The 14164-nt window shown below is 40.7% G+C and overlaps 1 protein-coding gene across 2 annotated transcripts in view; it reads right to left on the bottom strand.

The window, feature by feature from the left end:
- The window catches only part of ELOVL5 (ELOVL fatty acid elongase 5), a 34309-nt gene extending 21887 nt beyond the window's left edge, over positions 1-12422 (bottom strand). Inside the window, exon 1 of one of the 2 annotated variants that reach the window (XM_039727328.1) lies at positions 12280-12422. The gene's annotated coding sequence lies outside the window, so the exon portion shown is untranslated. The remainder of the gene's footprint in view (positions 1-12279) is intronic. The other variant, XM_039727338.1, reaches the window with a different exon arrangement.
- Between the last annotated feature and the right edge of the window lie 1742 nt (positions 12423-14164).

Genomic DNA, 14164 nt, shown 5'->3' with positions numbered 1-14164 from the left:
GGTTTATGCTATGAAGTAATTTAAGAATTCTTCATCACATTTTGATGGTGTTTCTTGAGTTTCTTCTTGAAGCAACTTTCCAGGTGCAAAGATGATGCACAAAAATATAAAGGTTTGCTTTCTGTCCCATGGCACCCTATTTAAGCAAGTCAAACAGCAGCAGAAAAAAACCATTTTAAGCTGAAAGCACAAAGCACTGGGAGCCTGCTCCCTTTCAGAAGGATGCTCCAGCTCTCACCCGGCTGCTCAAGAACTCCCTGAAACAGATCCCAGTTTTCACAGCTAAGTGCCTGAACTTGAGTTCTAATGAAATCCCCAAAATAGGCATCTAAATACTTGTTCTGGCTTCTGAGAGAAATGTGCTGTCAGGCCTGGCTGCTCAGCCTTTCTGGAAAACAGCCACTTTCTCTGTTCTTAAATTAGGACTTCGAAGCCTAAATTTAGGCACTTGCTTTTGCTTTTGGAAATCTTGATTTGTGTTGTCTCTTTAAAGTAATGTTTCCCAGTCCCTGCCACTGCAGAGGTGACTCCTCTTTCTCCTCCAAAAGTACAAACTATCCCTCCTCCAAAAACCCAACAACCACGCTGCTGTTTGCTTTTGTAGATGTACTGGAATTGAAAACATTCAGCTTCTTGAGAACTGGAAGACAGCACTGATAATCAAAGCTGTCACCGTTTTCTGTCCATTTGCTAAAGCTGCCCAGTTTCTCCTTTCAATTCCCCAAGCCTTAACCACCCCTTGAATGTGTTCCTTTTGCTTTTCAACATCCTGCCAACTCCAGATTACCCTTTTTTTTCTGTCTGAACACCCTCCTATGGCCCAACCATGCTTAATGTTAGCAACAGAAATTACTTCAGAATACACTATAGTCCATATTGATATGAAAGTGTAGGTATATTTATTTTATGGGAAACCAGCATGAGTGCTGCAGATTATGCACTTTAGTTTTGTTAAAACACAAAAAGGTATTTTTAAACTTTATTTTGAATCTCTATCTTTAGCAATGTGGTTCAGATTTTTGGCCTCCTGGCATCAGCAGCAAACCTTCCAGCCTGCTGTTGACAGGACCCACAGCGCTGAGCTTTCACACTCACCAGCAGCACCAGCATAAGAAAGTTTAGAAATAAATAATTTGTATAGAATTCAGAGAAGTGTAACAAATGTGGGACAAAGGAGAGAAGTTAGTTTCAAACAGTTTAACTTCAGTGGGATTACAAACCATTTGAAAATGCATGGTTTAAAGAAATACTTTGAGCAGAGGTGTATATAGGGGGGTAACATATAGGAGAAGTAATGCAATGAAATTACATATATATATATATATATGTAATTTCATAGCATTACTTCTCCTGTCATTCCATTCCCTCAAATCCTTCAGTAATGGTTACCTTATCACATGAACAGAGATGTGATAAGAAAGCACAACACCTCACAAAATCAGAATCTAATAATCTTCAGATAGGTAAGTTAAGAGAAATAATAGGTTCCTGCAATTTTATTTACACCTTCAGCAAATCTAAACCAGATCAAATTAGGATTTGACTGTCCTAGGATTAGAACACACAAGAAATTCATCCCCTTGCCCTCAACAGCTCTTGATATGGCATGGGATGACTTCAGACAGGGAAAACACCAAGGGTGATGGCCAAGCAGGAAGAGCAAGTTAGAAGCAAGCACACAAACACACTCATGGAAGTATTAAGAATCAGAGGAAAGTGGTTCATGACTGCCTCTACATGCCAGAAGATGCATCCAGCATTCATCTACAAACAAGGACATTTCATGCTGCAGAGCCCCCGTGAGCAGCAGCAGCTCTGGCATCACTCAGCAGCATGGTTTCCACAAGAGCTTGCATTTCCCTGGAATGAAGTGTTCAAGGGGGTATATCCTGTGCCTGAACACCAGCACTGTGATCCTGGAACCTCCTCACCGCTGCCAGCGTACAGCCCCGTGCTGTGAGAGCAATACCACCAAAACTGAAGGAGTGTCTACAGAAATAGAATGTGGAGGAAGAAAAGGCAAAGAATGCGGGTTTATTTCAACTGCTGTAATTGTAATATACAGCAATGACACTGTAAACTGCCTAGCACTTAAGAACTGCTTCCTTCTTCTTTTTTCAATTGAAACAGAAGAGAGTGTCTGTAACAAACTAGGTTAGATGAAATAGGGGGAGTATGTACATGGCACAAGAGCAACAAGTTGACTTTTTCTAAGGAAAGCCAAAGCACAATGCTTGCTCGACAGCTTTGTTCCAAAGCCCCCCCTCCCAAAGCACTATGGGCAGTGTTTATTAACAGCTACTTTTTCAATCTGAAGCTCCATCTTTTTGCAAAGCTGTGCTGGTACTGCAACTGGGAAAACAAGGGAACTTGGGGGTCCTGGTCAATGACGAGTTTAGTCTGAGCCAGTGCCCTGGCAGACAGGAGGGCCAACCCTGTCCTGAGGGCATCAGGGACAGCACTGACAGCCGGGCAAGGGAGGGGATTGTCCTGCTCTCCTCTGCACTGGGGCAGTGTCACCTTGAGTGCTGGGGGCAGTTTTGGGTGCCACAAGCTAAGAAAGAGATAAACTATTAGAGAGTGTCCAAAGGAGAGCAACAAAGATGGTGAAGGGGAAGCTGTGTGAGAAGCAGCTGAGGTCACTTGGTCTGTTTGGGCTGGAGGAGACTGAGGGGAGAGCTCACTGCAGCTACAGCTTCTTGTGAGGGGACGAGGAGGGGCAGACACTGATCTTTGCTCTGTGGTGATCAGTGACAGGACCCGAGGGAATGGCCTGAAGCTGTGTCAGGGGAGGTGTAGGTTGGATATTAGAAGAAAGTTCTTTACCCAGAGGGTGGCTGGGCACTGGAACAGCTCCGCAGGGCAGTGGTCACAGCACCAGCCTGACAGAGCTCAGGAAGTGTCTGGACAATGCTCTTGGGCACACGGTGACTCTTGGGGATGGTCCTGTGCAGGGACAGGAGTTGGACTTGATGATCCCTGTGGGTCTGTTTCACCTCAGCTATTCTGTGGTAAGAGTGTTAGCTACAGCTCACAATGGAAAATTAGCCTCAGGACGCCTGGGAAGCTAAAGAGAGTAGAGAAGATGAAGGGAAAAAAGTTAAGTCCAGACTGCTATAAGGATTTTACCTTTCATTTCTGGTTTCCTATCTTTTATTCAAAAGCCACCTGCAAGAAAGTCTGAAAAGTTTTTCTCTCCTTTAATAATGGGATTCCTGTAATCTCTGTGATTACAGAGGAGAAAAAGTTACAGTCCCCAAAGTACATTTTAATGAGCCTTCTTGGTCAAAACAATGCATTTTCTAACAACAGAACCAATGAGACTACACAATCAGTAGGGCCAAAAATGGAGAAGCCCAGCCTTGCATGACCATTGCATTCAAGAGTACTGTGTACTCAAGACAGTAAGCTTCAACTTACCTTTTCTTTAAATGCCCATGCTTCATAACTGAATAATAAAATTTAAAACTAAGTAGGAAAAAAAAGAGCGATAAGTGGGACTTTGCCTCCACATGTCCCTCATTTCCTCCAACACCCACAGCTGCACCAGCAAATCTGAACACCAAGAACATTTGTCATCCACCTGCCCACTCCTCCTGCCAAAATCTGCACTGAGCTCTGAACCCAGGGGACATCTCAAGAATAAAACTCAAAGCATGGAGATATATAACTCTTGGTTACCTCCCTTGCATTTAGTAGCTTGACACATGAAAGTTTGCTATCTAATTTATGAAAGTACTTCAAATTCTCCTGCACATGTGAAACACTGTACAAAGCAAAAAATGGCTGTGTGCAGTTATCCTGTAAATGAAGCTTAGCTATAAAAGGTTATCTCAGGTTCACATGCTGACTAGATACAGCAATCCAATAAAAAGTAGAGGAATTAGAAGACCATGAAAGCTGAGCATGACAGTCACAAAGGTAATGCTACACCATGCAAATCTGACTTGTACAGGGATAAGAGTGCACATAAAACCTGAATTAAGATGCCCTGCTAAGATGTGAAACTACAACCCCTGTGTTCAGGTGGGAAACTGACACCTTTCAGAGGACCACTTGTGTTTTGGAAACCAGATCACACTGAAAAAGCACACAAACAAGTCACCCTTAGGCAAGCTACGCTATGTTAAGTATTCATTTGTGTGCTTACTCTATTTCCAGTGCTTGTGGGGTCGTACCTGGAGTGCTGTGGGAGAAGTGAAATTCTCTGGAGAGCCCCAGCACACAAAATTACACGCAATACACTGAAGCAGTTACATTCCTCAATACAAGTGAATTTCTGCACTTTTACCTAAAATAAGAAAGGATGCATACTGGCACTATAAATGCACTCCATTTCTTTACGCAGTCACCTATGCTATGAGAAGTCAATCTTAAAACTTTTCTATGTTTTGGCTGTACACCTGTGAGACCCTGTGTGGTTGCAGCTGTACCAATACTTGGTGCCTTCATTTTAAGATGCTAAACATCATGCCAGACTGAACCATCATACATAAGTAAACAGTACTAACAGAGGAGAGGTCAGGCAAGTATGAATTACAGCTGGCTTTAAATAGAAGAAGGTACAAAAAAATCTTCCTTTCCCCACATTCTGAGAAGTAAAAAAAAGAAAAAAAAATACTTTAGGTACAAGTGTTATGCCATGGCATTGTACTGCTCAGGACAGAATCCTAACCATTATGTGCCCTGCCTTCAAAACAGTAATTAAATTTTTTTTTTAAAGGTTAATTATTCAGAAAATCAACTACCTTTTAAGATCTAACTGCCTTTCTAAAGGAAAAAGCCACTAGCACTATAGAAAGCAAGTTTTTGACCTTGTTCCTGCCCAGGATGCAGAAGGAGTACTGAAAGTGAAGATGACATGTCCCTGCATAGGGACAGAAAACAAAGAGACAGGAGATTTCTTACAGATGCATTTGTCAGACCTTTCCCTTCGTGTACAACACTTTGCACATCTGTAAATTGCTATTGTTGCCAAAACCATGCAGCCATCTGATGGCATTTCTGTTACAGAAGCTCAGAACTACAAAGCCTGGTGAGTCCTGAGGAGCTGAACATCCTTGCCTGCAACAGACCCGTGTCACACCAACTTCTGCTGAGAATTTTTGAAGTACCAAATCATTGCTGTAACAAAGGCCCATGAAAGAGGACTGACTCCTGGAGTAGTTAGAAAATAAAGCATTGGTACCTGCACATTTCCTTTGTTTGACTTTGGCAGCACTTTCTGATATGTTACTTCATCAAAATACCCTCCTCCAGGAGGCAAGTACTGTGGTTTCTTATATTTTATTATTTGTTTTAAGGCTAGAAAGACCAGCCAACCAATTAAAAGGAAAGTCTGTAATGCTACAGCTGTGTGTGATCTTATCACTTACTCTTTCTATGAACTTCAAATAGACTACTGGAGCAAAAAAACTCCACATACCTGGCAACTTCCAAGATGTTTTCTGCAAGCTCATAATATAAAGGCTTCAGTTACTTGCAGAAGTCAGGCAATGAATTACAGGAAAATAGGTACCTTTCCTCCAAAGTTCAGCTACTCATTTCTTTCAATAAGAGGTATCAAATTCTTAGTGCACTGAAAACCCTGCTGCCATTAAAATCTGTTCCAAGGAAGAACACAGCTAAACTGAGCCCCCACCAGCTCCAGCATCAAGATGCAGAAGGTTTTACTACATTTGCTTCCTACTTCCACAAGTGCTGGAGCAACAGGAGGGTCAGCACTGTAACTTGACAAAATATATCTGCCTTAAATACAGGGACAAAGCAATATCCAGCCAAACAGCAGGCAACAGGGTACCTTTCCTCCAAAGTTCAGCTACTCATTTCTTTCAATAAGAGGTATCAAATTCTTAGTGCACTGAAAACCCTGCTGCCATTAAAATCTGTTCCAAGGAAGAACACAGGTAAACTGAGCCCCCAGCTCCAGCCCCAAGATGCAGAAGGTTTTGCTACATTTGCTTCCTACTTTCACAAGTGCTGGAGCAACAAGATGGTCAGCACTGTAACTTGACAAATAACTTGATGAAATATATCTGCCTTAAATACAGGGATAAGGCAAACAGCAGGCCAGCCAATATCCAGCCAAACAGCAGGCAACAGCTTTCCTTCCCAGCCCTGCAGCTATCCCATTCTCTGCAGGGCAGCAGTCCCCTGGAAAAGGGGGCACCAGACATGCCTCCTCTGCTGCACAATGTGTGCAAAGCCTCTTAAACAACATCTTCAGCAACTTACTCTCCTAAAGATAAGCATCTCCAGCCATCCACTTGTGATGCTAGCTCACGTCCATCAGCAACCCTCAGGCTCAGTCATCACATCACTTGATCCTTGCTCAAGTTTCTCCATTCAGTCTGGGCCACTCTACAGCCATTACCATATCACCATCTATACCACCATACCCAGGGCAGACAAGAAAAGATTTGACACAACTGCAAGGCTGATTTCATTCCTTCCCTACTCTCCACCATGCCTTGGTGGAAGGAACCTGGAAAAACTGAGGTAGCCCCAAAGAAACCAAGCATGCAAGAAGATCAGCTTTCAGCTGGGTCCATCCCACTGCTGATTCACTGCAGGAGAAGCAGCAGCACGAGGTGAACATGTGGGTGATGAAGAGGTTTTCATGGCTGAAGATGAGCACAGCCAGCACACTGCACCAGGGAACCACAGCAAAAAGAAAGGCAAAATGGAAGACGTAGAATGTCTAATGCAGGACTCTAAAATGCTATTGAGAGAAGGCCAAAATAAAATGCATTGCACAATCAACATTTCACATGTAAGAATGGTCCTAGTGAAAAGTACAAAACTTGCAGAAAAAAGAAAGCTTGAAGTAACAAAAGGTCACACAGGGTATGTCAGGCAGAGCTGGCTGAGAACATTTCTTAATTATAATTGTAGCAGCACGAACTGACAGATTATTGCACTGTAAAAAGCAAACAACAATAAAAAACCCAACCTTGATATGTTCAAACTATGAAAGAGATAGAGTTTAGGATGTGTTAGCTTGTTTCTGTCTTGAAAACTGCAGGACTAAGGATGGTCTCAAAGCAGGTTAGGTAGGGAAAGGGGGAAAAAAGTAACTATCAAGAGACCAAATGCATGAAGAATCAAGAAAATGTTTCTTTCAAGAAAAGGCAACTTGAATGTTTTATTCAATCTAAACACAGCTAAAGTATTGCAACAGAAATGGTGCTAATGAAAATAAATACATAGAAAAAGATTGAAACAAAAAGCTAAGCAGACAGTGAATATGACCAAAATGTCTTGCTACACCCTGGCCTGAGGGGCTTGAGAACAGAGGGGAAGAATCTCCTTTACTGCTCAGCCTTATATGTTATACTGTAAGGAACATGTTATGCTGCAAGAAACAACAAACAACAGCCTTACTAGTGATTTGAGACACATCATGAACACAGTAACCCAAGACTAAATTTCAGTGGGAAATTTGACTTTCTGATAACACCAAGTATTTTTTTACTTGATGGCCAAAGCTTATTATTCAATTTGTTAGATGAGAAAAACACATTGTTGTGTGATTTGCGATTTGCACATAGGAAACAATGCTGACTGAAGCAAAGTGAAAACCTAACTTACAGTGCTTATGTTCTGCCAGGAGTGAAAGGACAGAATCAAGTAGTATTTCATCAGCAACACTTGTAAAGCAACTCTTTAAACTCTGGGCAAAAGACATGCTTTTCAGCCTCCATATTAAGATTCTGCACATTAATTATAAAAATGTCAACATATTAGAAGTTGCTCAGCAAGTAAACCCTTTACATTCTGAGTGTACCTATTTCATATATGTTTTGTACAGACTGTGTAGGATACAGAATAATGCTTCAGGCAATTAAATTGCTTACTCATGTCAGCAGCTCTCTCAATGTTTTCCCCTCTGGAATCTCACCACAACCACATTTCTATTTTTATTGTATGCTAAAAGCAAAACATGTTTTTGTGCAAAAACCTCTTTCATTAAGCAATTTTTCAAGTATCAAAACACCATTCCTATAGTTGCAGGTTATTTTTCCACAATGTTCTTATCTCTGTGTAATACAAGCCCTTCACACAGATGTGTCATCTCTAAACCAAACAGCAGTGAAAGGACCCTTCAATTAAACAGACCTGTTATTCTCGATCAGGGAGTTAAGTGCTCAAGTTCATATCCCCACACTGCAACTGGTACGTGGTAGAGAAATAAGGGTAGGGAAAAAACCAAAAATTAAAAACTACCAGAAAACCTTTGTTAATATTCTACTCTCACGTTAATGACTGACAGCTTAGGTGGGAATTTGGTAAGAATCTTAGAAAAGCAATGATGCTGTAAAGTGAGGATATGCCAGAACCACCAATGGCTGATGAGAGCTTCTTCACTGGTTTGGTGCAAAACCCAGCCTTGCTCCTCCATTCTGCAAAACAACCCTTCAGGGTGTTGGGTGAGTACGATTTTAAAAAGCAAAGACTGAAAAACAGATACAGACATAGGAAAGTGCAAAAAGGTGCAGCAACAAAAAATTAAGTAAGGAGTGGGGTGGAAAACCACATCACTTCTCTGCTAGGCTTCTTCACACGTGCAGTTGGCCACTTAGTCACTGTAGGTTCAAAGATGGTCATCTCCTTCCAAAGCCATGCATCTCTCCTTTGAAAGTAACACAACACTAAAGAATGTAAACAAAACACTCCAAGGGGATTGTCTTTCATACACTGTGAAGTGTAGTTAAAATCTGGCAAAATTACTGTGCTCTCACGGAGAAATATCTCTGTTTCTCATCCTTCAGGATGCAAAACTGTACTTTAACAGCTTCCTAAATGTCTATTTTAAGACACAAAGTTAATTCCACAGATGCTTAGAAAACTGCACTGCTATATGCAACCAATACCTGAGCTGATGCATTGTTTGAGCCTGATGTGTTTTGTGACACCAAGAAGCATTCAGTCTGCACAACTGGAAATTCATCATAGCTCTGCAATTGTTCAACTAGAGTTTAGACTTGAGTCTCTGATCTAAACAAGTCCAGCATTGAATTTAGAAAGTATGATCCAATTAAGACAGACTTTAAAAAAAAGAGAAGCATTTGAAAACAACATTAGCAGTCCCTTCCTGCACCATAATGCAGGCACTTAGCAGTGGTGATAGAACAAGAAATCAATACAAAGAAGTACCAAAGGATATTATTTTTATTCTGCAAGGCATGACCAGACTTGCAGCCTGCTTTTGTGTGTTTCAAAGGGAGATGATGATGGTTTTGAAGGGCTAAAAAAAGAATAAAGAAGTTAGAGGTTCTGGGAACCTGTCAAGTAAAAGTGGAGAATTGGGTATGGACTCTAGAAAAAATTACCTGGGAACCTAATGAAGGCTGCAAAACCAGAGGACAGAGTGTCATGGTTTGACCCTACCTGGTAAATAACACCCCACTGCTCCTTGCTCACCCCTCTGCAGACCTGATGGAATAGGGGAAGAATCAGAAAAAGGTAAAGCCTGTGTGTTAAGAACAGTTTAATAAATGAACTAAAATTAACAATTACAGTAACATCAATAATAATGATGATGAAAAAGAGAGAAAGGGAGGAATAAAACCTAAGAAAGACAAGTGATGCACATTACAGCTGCTCACTGCTCATTGTCTGATGCCTAGCCCATCCCTGAACAGCAATTGGAGCCTCCAGCCAACTCCCCTCAGTCTACACACTGACCATGACATTCTGCAGTATGGAATATCCCTTTGGCCAGTTTGGGTCAGTTGTCCTAATTGTGCTTCCTCCTAGTTTCTTATCCACCTGCTCACTGGCAGAGCATGCAACACTGACAAGTCCTTGATTTACGGTACACCCTGCTCAGCAACAATTGAAACATCAGTGTGTTATCAACATTATTCCCGTACTAAACCCAAAACACAGCACTGTACCAGCCACTAAGAAGAAAATTATTCCAGATGAAACTAGGACACAGAGCTCTTAATATTTAAACTCACATGACAAGTGTTCTGACACTGTCAACTCTAAAAATGACTTACAGCCATGCACAATTTTTACCAATTAGAAAGTAGAGGCAGCAGCAACAATTCATGCATTAGCAAGGCAATGATCTACATTGAAACACAGTGGCCTTTCTGTGATTACCTGTACTACTATTATTTTACACCTCCTTTTTAACTGAACAAACAAATGCAGTACTCCTTACTGACTTGCTCAGTGGCATCTCTCTCAATCTCTGTGTAAGGATTTGCCACCCCATACTGCTGGTGTTCCCTCATACTTGTGCTCTCCTCTAGTCCTTACACTGTGTTTTCAGCTCTTGCAGATGGTGATGGAGACACTCACATAAAACTTCCCAGCTATGGCTGAGTCTAGTGGCTGAGGCCTGGCAAACACACCCACCCCTCCTACAGCCAGAGCAAACAAGAGGCTGCAGAGGCAACCATGGTCTAAACTGCACCTTCTGGGGGGCAAACAAGTCAGAATTCAAAAAAAAAAAAAAGAAAAAACTTGCTCAAATCTTTTGAAAGAGGCTTTTCTGCTTAGGCGTGTTACAGACCCAGAGAAGAAAATCCATAAATAACCAGGCCTACTGGACTGGCAGCTTACTTTCTGTTACTGTGTCACACATGTTGATAAAAAAAGAACATTCTGCACCATGCTGTACAAACACAGGCATTTTCCCCATTAATGAGGCTTTATGCATGCACAAAGTCATGCTCACAAGATTAATGCAAACCTTAACAACACACCAAAATGCCACTGTACACCAAGTGAATCAAGGGATAAATGTAAGATGCAAGGGATAAATGCAAGATGCAAGGGATAAATGCATGACCCTAATTTAGGGCAACCAGATGAGTTTGCACAGTTCACAGGGTCAGTGGTCAGCTAAGAGCAAACTCTCCACATCAGTAGTGCAAAACAAAAATGAACCACCAAACCACAATCAGACATTCACCATAAGCATCTGCTGCCCTGCAATCCACAGAAGCACGTACATAAAATGCAAGCACAACTTTCACTGTGTCCTTCAAAGCCAAATCCAGATTCTTTTGTGTGTGCCTTTCCCAAGAGCGGCCCTTCCTCACGAGCACACGAGCAGCCATGTGAATGAACTGACCCCACAGGCGGTTTCCAGCAAGCACACAGGCCACGCACCCAAAGTAACACGACATTTGAACTTCAACATGCAAAAAGGTTTCTCAAGTTTCTTTTTCTAAAGGGCAGGATGATGTTAAACATTGAAGAATGTCATCCTCCTAACCAGTTAAAGGTTTAATTATTGTTATTTAAGTCAAAGGTTCTCCCTACTGTTTGGCAAGGAGAAGATTCTCAAAATTATGATTTGAAACACTAGTATTTTTTAAAGTAACCCAAGAGCAGGAAATATTCCTTCAGAAAAAGGTTAACCGAAGCTTTCTGATTCAATTATGTGCATAGAAATAGTGTACCTATGGGGAAGCCTACACAGATTAAGGTATAAAGGCCTATAGCTTCCCAAATCTTCATTGTCTCAAATGAACCCAAACCTGAGGACACAGGATCAGCTCAAGGACTAGACCTCTACTTTCAGACCACTATATTGACAACAATACAGTAGTGGCAAATGTAAAAGTAAATTTATTTTATTAATTTCTAACAGCTGGTTTTTAACTCAGCAGAGGAGCTGCTCCTCTACAAAGTTGTGGTCTGCTCCAAACCTTAACCATATGGTGTCTAAGGGAAGAAGGCATTTTCCCACAACTAGCACTTGCTAAGGGCTCTCCAGTCACCACAGGCACAGCAGAAATACTGATTTAACCTGAAATGCTTCCCAGCAAACTTTTAACAGAAAAAAGTGAGGGAGAAAAAAAAGAAAAATTACAAACTTGACTGCTTATGAATTAACTAGCTAAACATATGAGGTATATTTGGTTTAATAAACTAAACTACATTATTCTGCAAAATTAATACATGCTAGTTATTGTCTAACCCTGATAACATCCTTATGATGACATCAACAAGAACTCCCACTGGAATACAGAAAGGGAGAAAAAAAAATTACAAACTTGACTGCTTATGAATTAACTAGCTAAACATATGAGGTATATTTGGTTTAATAAACTAAACTACATTATTCTGCAAAATTAGTACATGTTAGTTATTGTCTAACCCTGATAACATCCTTAAGATGACACCAACAAGAACTCCCACTGGAATACAGAAAAGCTGGAGTGTTACCTGAAATCAAGACTAGATCCTTTTTGAAATCAAGCACATGTTTTAAAGCAGAGAGGCTGAACATGTGCATAGGAAGAAAGCACTTACCCTGCAATCACTGCAAAGACAGCTGGCAAGAAGAGAAACAGTTTTCTCAAGGTCAAGAGGCAGAGGAGAGGAGCACTTCCAAGTGATAACAGAACAACAGTCACTTTGCTCAAATTACTGACCCAGAGTCTCACAGAAGAGGGTTATGTAGGGATCAAAGTGCAGGGCGCAATTTGAAAATGCAGGAAAAAAGGTTTATTCCATATCTGCACAAGCAAATTTTATCTCCTGTAAATTCTAGGGCAACTCGGCATATTTAGTCACTGTCCAAACATATCAGTTGGCAGGCATATGTCTGATACAAAGTTTTGACATAGAGGTCAATTAAATACACACAACTTTAGCTTAAATACAAGTTCATGAAATGTCTGTATATTTCTACCTGCCCAGTATGCCATTGGTCATTAACAAAGCTATCATTAATGAAGCACAAACTCTACAGTTAATAAAGGTCTAATAAAGACATGAAAAATACCCAGTTGCAAGGGGATGCCAAGGCCAGCTCAACTCACAGAACTGAGCTCAGCATAAGTAGGATGATTAATTTCTTCATGGAGAAGTGACAATTGCACTTAGCAGCATGCATTTTTTTGTAAAATCTCTACATCTGGTAAGGAGGTTTATTCCTGTTTCACGCAAGATGACTATTTCACCAAGAAAATTAAATAATTCTCCAATGCATCCAGTACAGCAGGAAAGCATTTTACCAACCACATACTTCAGACAAGTTTGCTCTTGTGCTCTTATTTGCCCTGTAAGATAATGTGTTCTAAATGCCAAAACACAAACAGAGAAACCAAGGCAATAAATTTCAGGAGATTAATTTCATTAAATAGGTATAAGGAAACCAAATGCATACACAGTCCACAGCAACTCTACAAGTTATTTCCGTAATAAGACTGAAGGCAGCATTTATTTGATTTGTCAATCAAAAAAATCAATTCATGTCACTGTTTGCATTATCCTCATCAAACAAAGATCTAACTTTTGTTCTGTTGGATGATGGGGACAGGCTTCAATGCCCTCAGAAACCCAGCTATAAATCACTTTTACCAATCAGCACTCAGGAAATGCAGGGATGCCAGCCTAAGCAATGCCCTCTTAACTGCATTGCTGCAACACCAAATTTAAACAGAATTAGAAAAGGTCACAGCAAAGCAATCTGACCTGGAAAAAAGTTTTTAAACAGACCAACTTCTACGTAATTCATTGATTATCCTTTTCATTTGTCCTTGTGTGTTCTTCCATTTAAGGGAAAAAGCATTTTCAATGCTAGTGTGCACAAACTGCAGGAATCTCTGCATTTTTAACAAATTTAAGAATCACAAAACAAATTAGCAACTACATTACAAAGATTATTGCCAGTTTTTTGAAGTGTCTGGACACACATGGACAAGTGTGCTCTGACTACCATGCAGAAAGCATCAATTTCTCCAGTCTACTATATAGCAAAACAGCTTTGAAAAGCTTATGTTGCAGCCTGGAAGAATGTAATTTTGTACACTGTAAAAACAGAAAAACAAAAGCATTACTGCAGAGCTGAAGAGCTGAAGCCAACAGCCCCCATGATATTCCTATGTCTAAACAGTTTTATAGATCTCACTCCCACACAACCAATTCACGACATGCTAATGACAGAAGGTAACAAAAGGGGATTGACATTAAGAAGACAACATGAATGAGCTGTTATGCAGGGGAGGTTATAGTAAACAGCATAATTACCTATACATGCCTTCTCACCCTAAAGGAAGAGCTGCCAAATCTAAGTGAAGCTTTTGTAGCTGTGAACAACCAACACTTTGCTTGTGATCCACTTTAAGACAGCACGAGTAAAACAACATGCCAAGAATAGGTAGAGGTATTTGTGGCTCTTCTCTTCAGCAAT

Source organism: Passer montanus, unplaced genomic scaffold (assembly GCF_014805655.1).
Source record: "Passer montanus isolate IOZ18808 unplaced genomic scaffold, ASM1480565v1 scaffold11, whole genome shotgun sequence".
Taxonomy (NCBI): domain Eukaryota; kingdom Metazoa; phylum Chordata; class Aves; order Passeriformes; family Passeridae; genus Passer; species Passer montanus.
This window is presented reverse-complemented; position numbering and strand designations above follow the sequence as displayed.